Raw genomic sequence first — 13,848 nt, forward strand, 5'->3', positions numbered from 1 at the left:
GCTGCCAGACATTGAAGAGAGAGTCAGGGCCAGAGACCTCCATAGGGGACACCTGAGCCCACTGGGGTGCAAGCTAAGCTTTGAGAAGCACCTGAGCCTGAAAGGATGAAAGACCCTGGAGATGAGGCCTGGTGAGCTTAGAGAAGCATTTCTGTCTGAAGGGGTGGAAGACCCCGTGAGAAGAGTAGTTAGGGCCCTGAGAGAAGGCATCAGCAGTTGACGCCCTGATGAGAGGCCAGGCATGACGATGAGAGACATCTGAGTCTGCAGGAATGTTCAACCCCAGACCCCAGAGTACGGGGCAGAGTAGAGAGTGGCAGTGGTAAAGCTCGGTGAGTGAAGGGCATGAATTGGGGCCCTGAAGGCAAGGGCTTGAGTGGAGGCCCTGCTAGCATGGGAGGCCTCAGTTAGGCCCAGGTAAGCCTTTGGGCACCTGAGGCCAGAGGTGGGCGGGAGGTCAATTGGAGGGTGGCAGAGGAAGAGCCCCTAGATGGAGAACAGCTGGGGGAGCTGCCCAGCTACAAGAGCAGAGGCAAAGTCAGCACAGCATTTTGTGGGCTGTCACCAGCTCACTCAGATGAGGATAGTGGGAGATGCCCAAAAGGTTGCGTGCTTCCTGGCTGGGGAGTGAAGAGTAGCAAGCCTGAGGACCCTCCAGGTGACGGCAGGGTGAATGTGGTGCCTGGGAGAGAAGGGGCGGTACATGTGAGGAACAGGAAGGGCAGGATTAAAGCTGGTGGAGAGCGAGAGGCCTCTGTGAGTGGGAAGCGGTATGAATGTGGCCCTAGCAGGGCAGAGTGAAAGAGACTCAATGCTGTGATGAGTTGGGCCCGGTCTCAGGCCAGGGCTTAGCACAGCTGCGAGCAACAACTAAGGGACACATTAAGGGTTGGTAGGCACGTCTACTTTTGGCCCTTAGATATCAGGGGCCTTGAAGGGCAGCCTCCTCCCTAATTACTAACCAATTATTTAACAGCAAGGTGTGGCAGGCAACAGAGGCAGGCAGCATAACCAGAGGCAGTGAGAGACCAGCACTGTGGCTGGTTGGGGACCTCGCACATTGCCACACCTCTTCCTAACTTCTGTGGGACAACAAACCCCCAATCACACCAACCATAGACGCAATCCCAAATCATCTTCCCACATGCAGGCAGCTAACCCTTCCCCTCACCAATGCCCCCTTTCCTACTGAACAGTTGAAATTCATATTTGGGAGGGTCCCTTCAGTGGACAAACTTGGAGGTTTATTAGGACCTCAGTGACTGTTCTACTAAGTTTGGAGTTTCAGTTGTGATGCTGCATGATTCTAACTTAAATCACTAGTGAACAGTATTTGATTTCCTAAGGGACAGACTCCCAATATCTGTTTCATGGAGTGTATTTTACACTGGTGGCAAGATAAAGCTTGGAACTAGCCAATATTAATATGTTTAATTAAAAAAAAAATATTACTACTTATTAGTGCCTTTTGGAAAAGTAAGCTCCCAAGGAGATACTTTTGCAGGAAATCACAGCACAGAAATCAAGGAACTAATAGGTTCAGGTAATTCCATTTCTGATTTCTAGGAGGTGCTGCCTTTGCTCATGGCACATTTACTTTATGATAATGTGATCATAGATCCTGATGAGGCTCTACACATCTGCCAATTGCCTACCTCTGATAACTGGCCAAAAAAAAGCCCACTATTCCAAAACAAAAAAGGGCCAGATTGTGAACTTCTCAGTCCCACCAGTCTTTACTCCTTACTCCCATTACTCCCACCTTACCACCTAAACAGTTCAAATGAATTCACTGACACTACTTATGCTCACCAGTGTCAGCAAGCGTTTCAGTTGGACCCCATGTGATACACTTCTGTTATCAGAGCTGGTGTTGTGGGGTTGAAGGTTGTTTGTTTGAGGGGTTTTTTACTCTTTGAAGAGCTAAAATCTAAGGATGAAATGACTTGATTCCAGAACTGAATGATGTTCCAGAAACACAGAGGTGACCCTTCTCTTGTCTACAGACAGCAGACTGTTTAGTCTTGCCTTCTTTTGGTATCTCAGTATGCTTGCTTTGTTTTATTCATTCAGTCCTGAGTTATTTCTCCTTATCTTATTTAAGTGAGCTGGGGTGAATGCATGTTTTAAATCTTACACAGTGGCCCAGTTATCTCTACTTCTTGTACAACTTATATGATAAAATTACACTGGGCATAAAATGTACTTTTATCCTGTGAAAATTCAATAAGGCAATTAATATTTTGAAAGAATACATTTCAAAATGTCGTTGTTGGCATTTAAGATTCTTGAAAAATTTAGCTCTCTTATCTGTGAAAAACAAGAGGGGTAGACAGTTCAACTTAAAAAGGAAGCTGTCATGGAAAAAAGTAACTGCAAACTATAGACAGAAACAAATAAGGTATCCAGCAGATTGAGTTTCAACTTTTTTTCTCTTGTTTAGCAATAGCAACAAATGAAACCTGTACATTCATACACACACAAGAATACCATTACATATTTTAAATAAAGTCAGTTCAACCCCAGACTTTAAGCTACCTCTTTTTTCTGTTTAATTTATTGTTTTTAATACCATAGGCTGTGGGACGGGGTGGGCCACCCAACAAACTTTTAGCACATTAATTTAGGTAGTTATACAGTTAAAAAAATAGCTATACAGTTTTAACTGGAATGACAATTGAGTGTTTGTGGGTTATATAAATTAACGTGCTAAAAGTTGGTCAGGCCATGGCCCAGGTGGCCCACCCCATTCCACGGCCTATGTTTAACATAGCTTTGTACATTTACATTGATCTTTTGACGGGCACTACCACTGATGGTAATGGTGACACCCAAACTATTCAATAATATGCAAGAGTGACATATGCACAAAAAAGGAAAAGTAAGCTTCCAAAGCAGTAATTTTAAAAACACTGCACAGAAGTTTAGTCAGGTGACTCCAGTGGAAGTCCAACATGCATTTATAAAATTTACTGCTAAATAAAGGAACTAATTAATGTCAATTCAGAGTTCTCAGATCACTATTTCTTTTCAAGAACTCCAGTGCATCAATAAGAGATACAATTTTCATTCTCAGGTGACCAGCATTTTAGTCGTCGGTGGGCACATCTACATGAGATGCTACTGTGCAGTCGTTATTGCACATCTATTGCACTAAATAAATGCACAGTAACCGGAGAACCTCTTTTAGGTGACAGTACTGCACAGCAGCATATTAGTGCTGTCTGTGGTGTAACATGCTACTACACAATATTTTCTGGCTGCTGCACAGTCAGCATCTTGTGCCCATTGTGAACTGTAAAAAATCTTAAACAAGTTCTCCTCTGTCAAACTGTTAAACTTATCCTTCAACCGTGCCCCATCTGGTCACTTCAGGCACCTATACACAGGCATCGAGGTGGCTGCAATACGCTGCAACTACAGCTCATCAGAGCAGATTTGATTAACCAAGTCTGCTGTAGCATGGCAACTACCATGCTCCAGCAAACTCCAGCATCACATGCATCAGCATCCCTGTGCTGAAAAATGGTGGCAGAGGTGCTTTAACTAAAGCTCATTTGACAAGCTTTAGTTAAAGCACCCCTACCACCATTTTTCAGCATGGGGATGCTGATACACATGACGCTCCAGGAGCTTTAATTAGAGCTGCTCTAAGAGCCTTTCAGAGCATGTGCATATACACCCTTCAAGTCTTCCTTTCCTAAACATAAGGCAATTAGCACTCAACACCTAATAGTCTATAAAGCTAAAATAAAATGTTTCTTTAGAAAGCAACAGATATCTGCAGGGTGATTAAACCTACACATATAGCTGAGCCAAAGCTAGAATTACAAAACTGCTAACACCGCAATTTCAAGGGTTCATAATCATGAATTCATCAGCAATAAATATTTAGAAACACAGAATTTAATTCTATAAATATAATCTCTCTGAACAGAGATGAAATATAAACAGACTTTCAGTGTTTATCCACACCAGAGTTCAAATGTATCCCTACTAAATAAAAAGGGTCAGCTACAACTACGTCTTGAAACATGGAATTCTGAAGAAGTGCGGGGAAAGACAGTTTTCAGCTTAACAAGGTAGAACAAAAGCTATTCCCCCTCCAATTCAAATGTTATGTGAAGGCTATAGTGATGGTAGTAGAGGAGGGCTAGAAATATTATCATGACCAATCCTGAAGGCTACTAGTTCACACAGAAAACTCTTAGACCTCTTGCTCAGGCCTGAGAATTTCTTGCTTATGTCTTAGGACCTAACCCTCCTTGCTCAGAACTCAGCAGTTAATGAGAATGGAGAGGTGCTGAGCAGCTCAAAAGAACTGGACACAAGCCCTAAAGGAATTATTGATTTATTATTTCCAAAAACAAAATAAAGATGCTTCATTTTCACACACTGCCTTCCATTCCAGATGGCACTGTCTTCCACATGAGATTTTTGGAAGATCTAGACAAGTACGTGCACAGAAAACTTGATGCCTCTAACCCCAACCTCAGTAATTTACAAGAGGTAAAATATTTCATCTCATTAGCTGAATCAAATCCTGGACCCACTAAAGTCAGTAGCAAAACTTTCACTAGCTTCAGTGGGGCTAGGAGTTCTCCCTGACTGCTATTATCTGGAATAAATGCACTATGCATCATACCTAAACTTGCAATTCTATATAGTATCATTACATGCCAAACTTACAAATATATTTTAATGTAAGACATGAATGTAATTTCTTTAAAGGAATAAAAGGTCCTCAAAATAGCTCTTTTATTTTCTTCTTATAAAAAAAATCATTAAATACTCAACTAACCTAAATATTTAAAAATGTCTGAACACAAATCATCATAAAGTTTCCATTTAGTCTCTATTTCTGCAAGCGCTTTAAAAAAGGGAGAATCAAATTTCATTGACAAAATCTGTAAGAGGCTGTAAAAATCCAAAATAAATAGTTCTTGATATGTACATGGATACTTGTATTTTTACAGCACATTCTTAAAGGCTTTTGTCATTTATTATACAACATAGCACTGCAGGATGATAAAAGCCTAAAGACTGGGTAAATTATTATTCACACTTAATAGGTACTGTTAAAAAATTATTAAAACCTAGCAGAAGGATTATTTACGTTTCATTGTCTCATACTAGAACAAGTTATTCCCAAATTGTAAGATCATATTATATTATTTAACAAAAAGACTTTGAAGTGTTAAAGCTGTATCTAGTAATCATCAGTGATTGTGCTGCAGTGGAAAGCAGTATTAAACCAGTCATAGCAACTGAGGAAGCAAGCTGTAATAGGAAAGCCTGTGGCTCTCTGAACCAGCTAGACTACAAGGTATCACCCTGCCCTGCCTTCTACTGTGGTGGGTGGGATACGCTCAAGAGCTATGGTGAAAGTAAAAACCTCAGAACGATTAATTTGCTGACTAACTCCATGGGATGTATTCTCAACTAGACATATCCCCCATGCAGAAAGTAGCCTATGGCTCTGAAAGCACCTTTTGGGCAGACAGGGCACCTCTGTACTTGATGAGTGCTCTGCACTCCAAAAAAAAAAAAACCCTAGGAAACTATATTTTTTCAGGTATGCTCATTTTCAATGCCTAATAATTCTTAGCAAACTAATTATATACCACCAAAAGAGAGACATAGGCCACATTCTAACCTGAGTTAAAAATCCATGGTAATTCTAGTGCGATTTCAGCCGAGTCGCTCAGGATTACAAATGAATTCCAAACTTGACCTGTAGGTGTTAGTATTTATCCACTGCACTGGACTCAATGTTTTCACTTTTGGCTGCTATTCTTAAAAATGTGCAAAATTTCTCTAAAGAGGACACAAGTATTTTAAACAGCCTGATAATGTACAAATGAATTTTATCCCCTTTCCCATCATAAGATTGAACCAGTTTAGGTTCCCATTATTCTATTCTGTGCACCTTCTCACAACTAATTTCTTCTTGAAACTATTTTAAAGCTGGTATAAATAGCTTTGCAAAGTAATTCTGATACTAAATGTCAAAAGTAATAGTGGTTTCATCCTGATTTATTCTTATCTATTCCACTGGCAAGTTAATCCTAAACTTGAGGCAGTGAACAGTTTTCACAGCTTTATAATTTATTAAGTTTCTCATCTAAATTATTTACTTGATAAATTGCTTCCATGAACAGCTAAGGACTTGGACCAGTAATATCTTGAAAAGCTCGAGAGCTCTTTTTTTAAAAAATAAACTGAAAACAGCTGCTGTATATCACACAATAACTGTGAGCTTTTACATTTGAAAAGGAATGCTTTCGCTCAGTGAAGTTGAGTCATTTTGACCAATCATACCAAAGCCATGACACACCATAAACCATAAGGATTATCAATCTCTAATTACGTTCTGGCTCCTTAGAGCAGTGATTCCCTCCCAAACATTTGGATCAACAGACTACTGTCAAGCCCCAAATTTTCCTGAACCTTTATTGACTACCTTTTTTAACTGAAAACACTAGAAACATTGTGCAACCTACTGTAATCCAATTCCACCACCTCTCTGGAACATGTTACCCAGAGCTGGTGAGATCTCCATCCTTGGAAGTTTTTAAGTCCTGGCTAGACAAAGCCTTAGCTGGAATCATCTAGTTGGGGATTGTGCTGCTTTGAGAAGGGGGTTGGACTAAATGACCTCCTGAGGGGCCTTCCCATCCTAATTTTCTATGATTCTGTGATATATCCTGGGATGTTGAATAATTTAATTGTATATGTCCTTCCAGCTTCTGATCTGTGGGATATGCAGTCTTGTAAACTTAATGTTAATGCAGATTATTTTGTGGGGTATAATGACAACTAGTAAGGCCTGGTTCTTTCCTGTCAGTGATTTATCTCTGCAAAATGAATACAACATTTGGATGTTCTAACTTCCTAAATCAATATGTCATTTAGGCAAGATCAGACCACCAGTGCTACTTTATCTATAGAGAAAGCACATCAATGTTAAAACAAAGGATGTAATTGTAATGGAAACCTGTGATTGTAAGAAAAGATCAACTACAGCCCACTTCCCTTGGGATCATGAGCCATAGCTCTACAGTCCAATATACTAACATGACCATGTATACCAATATGAAACCCAACTGATATCAATGCGGTAGAAGTCTAGATTCTTTTCCCATAATTCAAGAACAAGGTAAATGCAAAATAAGCCTGCTTCTCCTCCAGGTTAACCAGCTGTCATCCATGGAGATCTTGTTAGATATATAGTTCCAAAGAAGCATCCAGCAAGTTCTCACATATCTAAGACATCAAGCCAGACTTGATGACTTGTGGGATGAGTAATAATAGTCTTACAAATGCAGACTATTGACCATAGGAAGACAGCCACTGACATAATAGGGTAATATAATTTTATATGAATTTAAACTGAAGGGACTCCACCTGAAAATTGCATGGAAATGCCACTGGTATAAATAAGTTGGATATAATTTGTGTAAGTAATAATGGACAATATACTAGAATCAAAGTTGTGAAAAATAGATATTAGCTCATCCACGTTATATCCCTGGAAAGGAATGCTCCTTGCAGGACACTTTTAGAATTTTTCAAGGGATTAGGATCTTTCCATCAGTTTGTACAGTAAGTTATCACACAGTTAAGCCACCTGACATTTTCAATTTAAACCTCTCCTTCAAATTGCACCCTATTTGCAGCTACACCCATAACGCACCACAGGAGAGATGCCTCTTCTCCTTGATATTAACAGCACCACTCATCCAGCCCACATGGCCAGATGAGTTTGACACCCCTTCTGTAAACCTTTATTACTTTTCTGTTTAGTCATTGGCTAAACTAAATATTTAACTCTTAATCTTTCTTCATACCATGACGCAAGTTTTCCACAGTCACAATCATTTCTGTTGCTTTTGCTGAACTGCCTCCAGTTTGTTGGGATCTTATATTAATCTGGTACCAGAATTAAACACAGAGAATCTAATCCTTTATTAGTTCCATGACACAAAACCTTTGCTGGAAAAAACATGCTGCCTTTTCCCCCTGAAACCATGTTACACTGAAAGTTTAGTGTACTGTCCATTCCCCCCACTTGCCCTCTTTCAGCATTAGTTTCCCAGGTGTTCTCCCAAGTACAAATAATTCTGTGTTTCTGATCATTTATATATATATGTCTTATAGAAGCATGCAGGAGTTTTTTTGGTTTTTTCAAATCAAAATCCTGTCTTGGTATTTTCTGAACATCTTCTCAGCTCTATGTCCTCCTATATTATTTCTTTGTTCTCAAGGGTTTTCACACGTTCTCTGTTTGAAATAACCTATATCACAGTTGACCAAATTTCAATGAAAGGCTCTTAATTAGAGCTTCCATGAAAGAACCATGTGTAATACAGTATATAGTACAAATGGGGCTCTTCATCAAAAATATCATAAATAAAAAAACTAATGAGGTCTTCTGCAATATTAATAGCCTTGTTAACCTGATGCTAAATTTGCTACTTAAATTAAATTACATTGAAGATCATTGTTTTCTACAGAACAAGGATATGTCTCACACAAATTCTCCATAATAAAATGCACAAGTTGAGTAAAAAAGTTTTAACTAGTGCTGTTAAAAATATATATGGAAGAACATATGAGCACAGAATAGCATACTTCAAATGCAAATATTACATAAGAAAATGCAAATATTTATAAAATGAAATATGTAAATACTAAATGTAAAGGCTTGCAAATTAGAAGCACATTGTATATACTAAATACTATCAAGTATAACAAAACATCATCTAGTAATTGCAAATGTGTGATTTTGAATCATTGGGCCTCTATTCTGCAATACTTATTCAGGAGAGGAGGGGGAAACCTCCAATAGATCTCACCATGGATTTTTTTTTTTAAGTCAATGGGACTTCTGTTTGAATAAGGATATTGAATTGAGTCCTTAATTCGAGAGCTGAGGTTTGAATGACATCCACTATTAAAGTCCAGCTTGCTTTTGTCTCGCTTACATCTGTTGGCTTGGGGCATACTGGGCCTTGAGCAGCTGAATGCAGCTAAGTCCTAATCACGCTCAGGAAGATAACTGTCGAACATCTTTTTGATGAGATGCAATCTTCTCAGGATTCATATCCGTTTCATTAAGCCACTTAGGGGGTTTCAGGAAGGAAGGGATATGTCAAATCTATACATGACAAACACTTTCCTGCAAGGATACTGGAGAGAGAGAGTCTCATTTGGGGAATTTCACAGTACAATTTATGAAGCCTGTATGACGGCACGAGTTCCTTACCAAGCTGTCAATGTTGTTTTGAATGTACAACTTCCCGTTTATCTTTTCACCTCCAACTTGAGCTTAAATTCCAAAGCCTGATCCCAAAAGGAAACATTAGATGGTCACTGACTTAAGTGACATACCACAGAAATGTAATCATACCACAGATACATTATCACTCTAAACAATGAACCCCCACTAAGGAGAACTGGATGGGAGTGAGGGGGAGAGGCTGCCTTGGCAACAGTCACCTGGCAGGGGTCTGTAATCCCCTGAGAAGGCTGATGGGAGTCACTGGACAGAGACCGGAAGCTTATAAAATGGTAAGAGCTCAATCATTCTCTTTGGCTATTTTCCAACAGGTTAAGCTTATGAGCGGTTTGCTGAATCAGGACCTTGAGGATGTGGACAAATTGGAAAGAGTCCAGTGGAGGGCAATGAAAATGGTTAGGGGGCTGGGGGACGCGACTCCTGAGGAGCGGCTGAGGGAGCTGCGCTTATTTAGTCTAGAGAAGAGAAGACTGAGAGGGGATTCAACAGTAGCCTTCAACTACTTGAAGGGTGGTTACAAAAGCGGATAGAGCTAGACTGTTCTCCGTGGTGGCAGATGAGAGAACAAGGAGCAACAGTCTCAAGTTGCAGCAAGGGAGGTGTAGGTTGGATATTAGGAAAATCTCTCTCACCAGGAGGGTAGTAAAGCAGTGGCACAGGTTACCCAGAGAGCTGGTGGGATCTCCACCCTTGGAGGTTTTTAAGTCCTGGCTAGACAAAGCCTCAGCTGAAATGATACAGCTGGAGTTTGTGCCGCTTTGAGCAGGGGTTTGGACTACATGACCTCCTGAGGTGCCTTCCCACCCTAATTTTCTAACGATTCTTTGATATATCCTGGGATGTTGAATAACTTAGTTGTATATTTCCTTGAAACTTCTGATCTGTGGGATATACAGTCTAGTAAGCTTAATGTTCATGCAGATTTCTTTGTGGGGTATAATGACAACTAGTAAGGCCTGGTTCTTTCCTGTCAGTGATTTATCTCTGCAAAATGAATACAACATTTGGATGTTCTAACTTCCTAAATCAATATGTCATTTAGGCAAGATCAGTCCACTGGTGCTAATTTATAGAGAAAGCACATCAATGTTAAAACAAAGGATGTAATTGTAATGGAAACCTGTGATTGTAAGAACAAAATTTGCAGTCTTTTTTCTGGCCCTACACAAATGGAGAAGCACTGAACAATGATAGTGTGATAAGAAAACACAGGTCATAATTACACCTACTATTTAGCAGACAAACTTTGTAAAAAAATAACAAATCTCCCATAGTGGGAGGTGATTGTATATTATTTTTTCAGTAATAATCTACCCCATTCATTTAGTAAAGTCTCCTTAAACATAAATGGACATTTTCCAAGGATTAGAAATAATGGCAGACAAGGTTATTTGCATAAATCTAATCTCTTTTATCAAAAGAGACCAGATTTACCCAGAGAACTGTGTCTGCCTATGTCCTTAGACCAGCACAGCTACAACCTACACACCTGTATTAGAAATAATCTGCATCTTGTCAAACACATACTACATCATGCTGAAATCATACCACAAAAGTTATTTTCATAGAATTCCTGCCAAAGGCTGCGTACTGGCATCAGCATTAAAAAAAAAAATCCTCAACATTTTCAAATTCCCAAGTCTCTCTACAGTGTTTGCAGAGATGCTTATTATTTTAAAGTGGAAATCAAACAACTTGTCAATCAATGCTCAAACTGTCTACCTATAACAAACTGATTGCTTTTGTAGATAAACATACCTAGAGTTGTCCCTTGAAAAATGCAAAGTGGACCTATGATTATCTAATCACATTCATGATTGCATCAACAGAAATGTATTTCCAGCTTTGATTACACTTCAAACATTATTTTTATTTTTTGCAATTACCAGACTGTTTCTAGCAAACAAATCAAGATCTGTGTACATGCCCACTTATAACTATCTTGGCAGCAATTTTGGGAAAACTTAATGTCAGAAAATGAACAGTAAATAAAAGCATTAGTAAAGTTTTGCTAGACAGAACTCTTCAGTAATAGCAAATTGCCTGTGTTGATTAAACTGAATGAAAAATAACAGCAATATCATGCCTACTGGATTATGCATATATAATCGTATCCTTGTTACAACTGTTTGAAGATTATCACTTTATCCACATGAAATAACTGACACCACAGACCACTGTCATCTGCTCATTTGCACATTTTCCATCCACCCTACATTTTAGTTAAGCAAAGAAAATAAAATCCATTACGGCATCTTCTGTTGTAATACCATGTTTTAATGCAAATTTCCACTATTTAGTCACATTCATGTCACAAACTCTCGTAGGAAGCATTCTGTATTTGGGATTATGTTTTCTATTACAATTTCTGAACCATAAAATTACTTCGTTGTTGATTTCACAATTTAGTCTCAAGCTCCATGTTGACAAGATTTGTAGACATGGGTATGTTTTTTGGTGTCCCTCAAGGTTAGAGTGTCATCAGCAAACTGGCTGTGTTCATTGATCCCTTGTACAAGCAATTCCTTCCTTTCAGCAGTTTAATCTTCCTCCTTTTGGCATGTAAGGAGCCAAAGGACTACTTTGACTCAATGCCCAGGACTATGAAATAGCACTAGTAGCAGGGGATGAAAGAGAGCATCTTAGGGTATCAGCTGCAGGACATTTGCCTCACTAACATAAACAGAATGTTTCAAGACAGCTATTCTGTAATTTGTTGCAAAAAAGCACTAATTTTCTGTCCATTAGTTATGGAAACATCCCCTTTGTGCCAAAAATCAAGTGATCTATAGCCAGCATTAAGCGTTGTACTATTCAATTAGACACTTGTTTACATAAACAGAGTAAATGAGAACATTTGATTTTTCAGTCAAACCTTCAAAATATTTACTCTTCATGAATAATTCCAATGAGTACAAGACTGGATTTCAATCTATAACTTTTTCTTCTGAATTAACTGTTTTCAAAAGTAGATGATTGTTTTCTGGTCACAAAATAAAAGAAGTAGGTATCTGATCTGCATCAGAGAATGTATAAAAATTCTCCTTGGCTCATCATTCCAGAAGTGAAATGCTTCCATTTTTAACTATACATTTACAAGCAAGCTAAAGCAGTTTGAAGACTAAGTCAGAGGTTACAGACTGAAAAATGCAATCCGTTCTTGCATATCTGAAAGTTTCATAAGTAGGTAAGACACCACCCACATAAAAATACTATCATGTGTTCTATTAACCTACAAATCAAACTGTGAACAGAAAGGTCAATTCACTGCAGAGGAAGACTGTATTATTATAATAAAGCCATAAAAAATACAAAAAAGGAAGATCATGCATGACTCCGCAGTACCAATTGTGAATACTTACTTAGGATAGTCAAACCATAACAACCTGTCGCCAGAGCTTGACTGCATTCTCAGCAAATGCACAATGTGTAGCTATTTTTAACTGCCAACAGCTTGCCTTTAAGAAATATCCTTCATCATCTAAAAATATGCATCACTGAATGGCAATATCCATCCACAATTCAATTCAAGGGATGCATGTACTGCTCAAGTTCAATGAATGCTTCAGATAAAAGCTGTGTTACAAATGTCTTCTCTTACAAATCACTGTAAAACTACTGTAATTAGCCAATCAGCAGTTCTCAGTGAGACAGGGATCAGCCCAACAGGCAGTGCAGCCAGATGACAGAAAATTACATTATCTTAGTTATTATGCCGTTCCGCCAAGGGCCTTGCTACCAAGAGCTGAAATTTTAAAAGACAGGGTTTTTTTAGAAAGTCACATATCCCCATCTGTTTACACTGAAGAGTTCAACATCCACATTGACTTTGCGGGCATGCATATTAAGGAATGGACTAAAGAAAATTACCGCACCTTAGCACAAGTTTACCGAGTACTTTCCCACCGGGGTTTAATGCTCAAGAGACCTGAGACCTGCTGGCTCCAGAATGCAGCTCCTGCTGTGCTTGTGTCGCAGTTTTCAGGAGTTACTGTCAGGCTTCACTTTACCATGGGGGGTAGAGGAAGGTAAAGCATCTTGCCAAGACCAGCGATTGCTACTGAACCACCATCACATGACAAAAGCTCGCTCACACTCACACACACTCTCTCTCTCTCTCTCTCTTCTGGAAATTAAATTCTGTGCAGAGACTGCGCCCAGCCCAGAGCAGGACTGTGGTATTTAAAGAAATACCTCAAGGCAATATAAAACATAAGCCGTTTTTGGCAAAAGAGCTGATCCCACAATCACAAAAATCTACAGATCAGAGCATGTAAACCTACCCTTCCTCTAAGCCCTCACAGCCCCTCCCTACTGCTCTGCATGTGCACACACACACACACACAAACTCCCAGGCGTACACATGCTTAAGGTCCCATCCCAACATATCTTATCACACACTTTAAAGACAATCCCTGAAGTAACTGTGAGGCTTAGATCAGGCAGATCTGAACATACAGGTCCAAGATCCCAACTGCCAGAAAGTCACCGCTGGCTGCAACAAAGCAGAAAAGGTCTCGTCTCCACCGGGGGGGGGGGGGGGGGGG

General features: G+C 39.4%; 1 protein-coding gene across 1 annotated transcript in view; it reads right to left on the reverse strand.

The window, feature by feature from the left end:
* CHST15 (carbohydrate sulfotransferase 15) overlaps window positions 1-12,854 on the reverse strand; it is a 132,413-nt gene extending 119,559 nt beyond the window's left edge. Inside the window, exon 1 of the mRNA XM_019502963.1 lies at window positions 12,664-12,854. The gene's annotated coding sequence lies outside the window, so the exon portion shown is untranslated. The remainder of the gene's footprint in view (window positions 1-12,663) is intronic.
* Window positions 12,855-13,848: the final 994 nt, after the last annotated feature.

The sequence above is a fragment of the Gavialis gangeticus genome, unplaced genomic scaffold (genome assembly GCF_001723915.1).
Source record: "Gavialis gangeticus isolate Ggan-Ray unplaced genomic scaffold, GavGan_comp1, whole genome shotgun sequence".
Classification (NCBI taxonomy): Eukaryota; Metazoa; Chordata; order Crocodylia; family Gavialidae; genus Gavialis; species Gavialis gangeticus.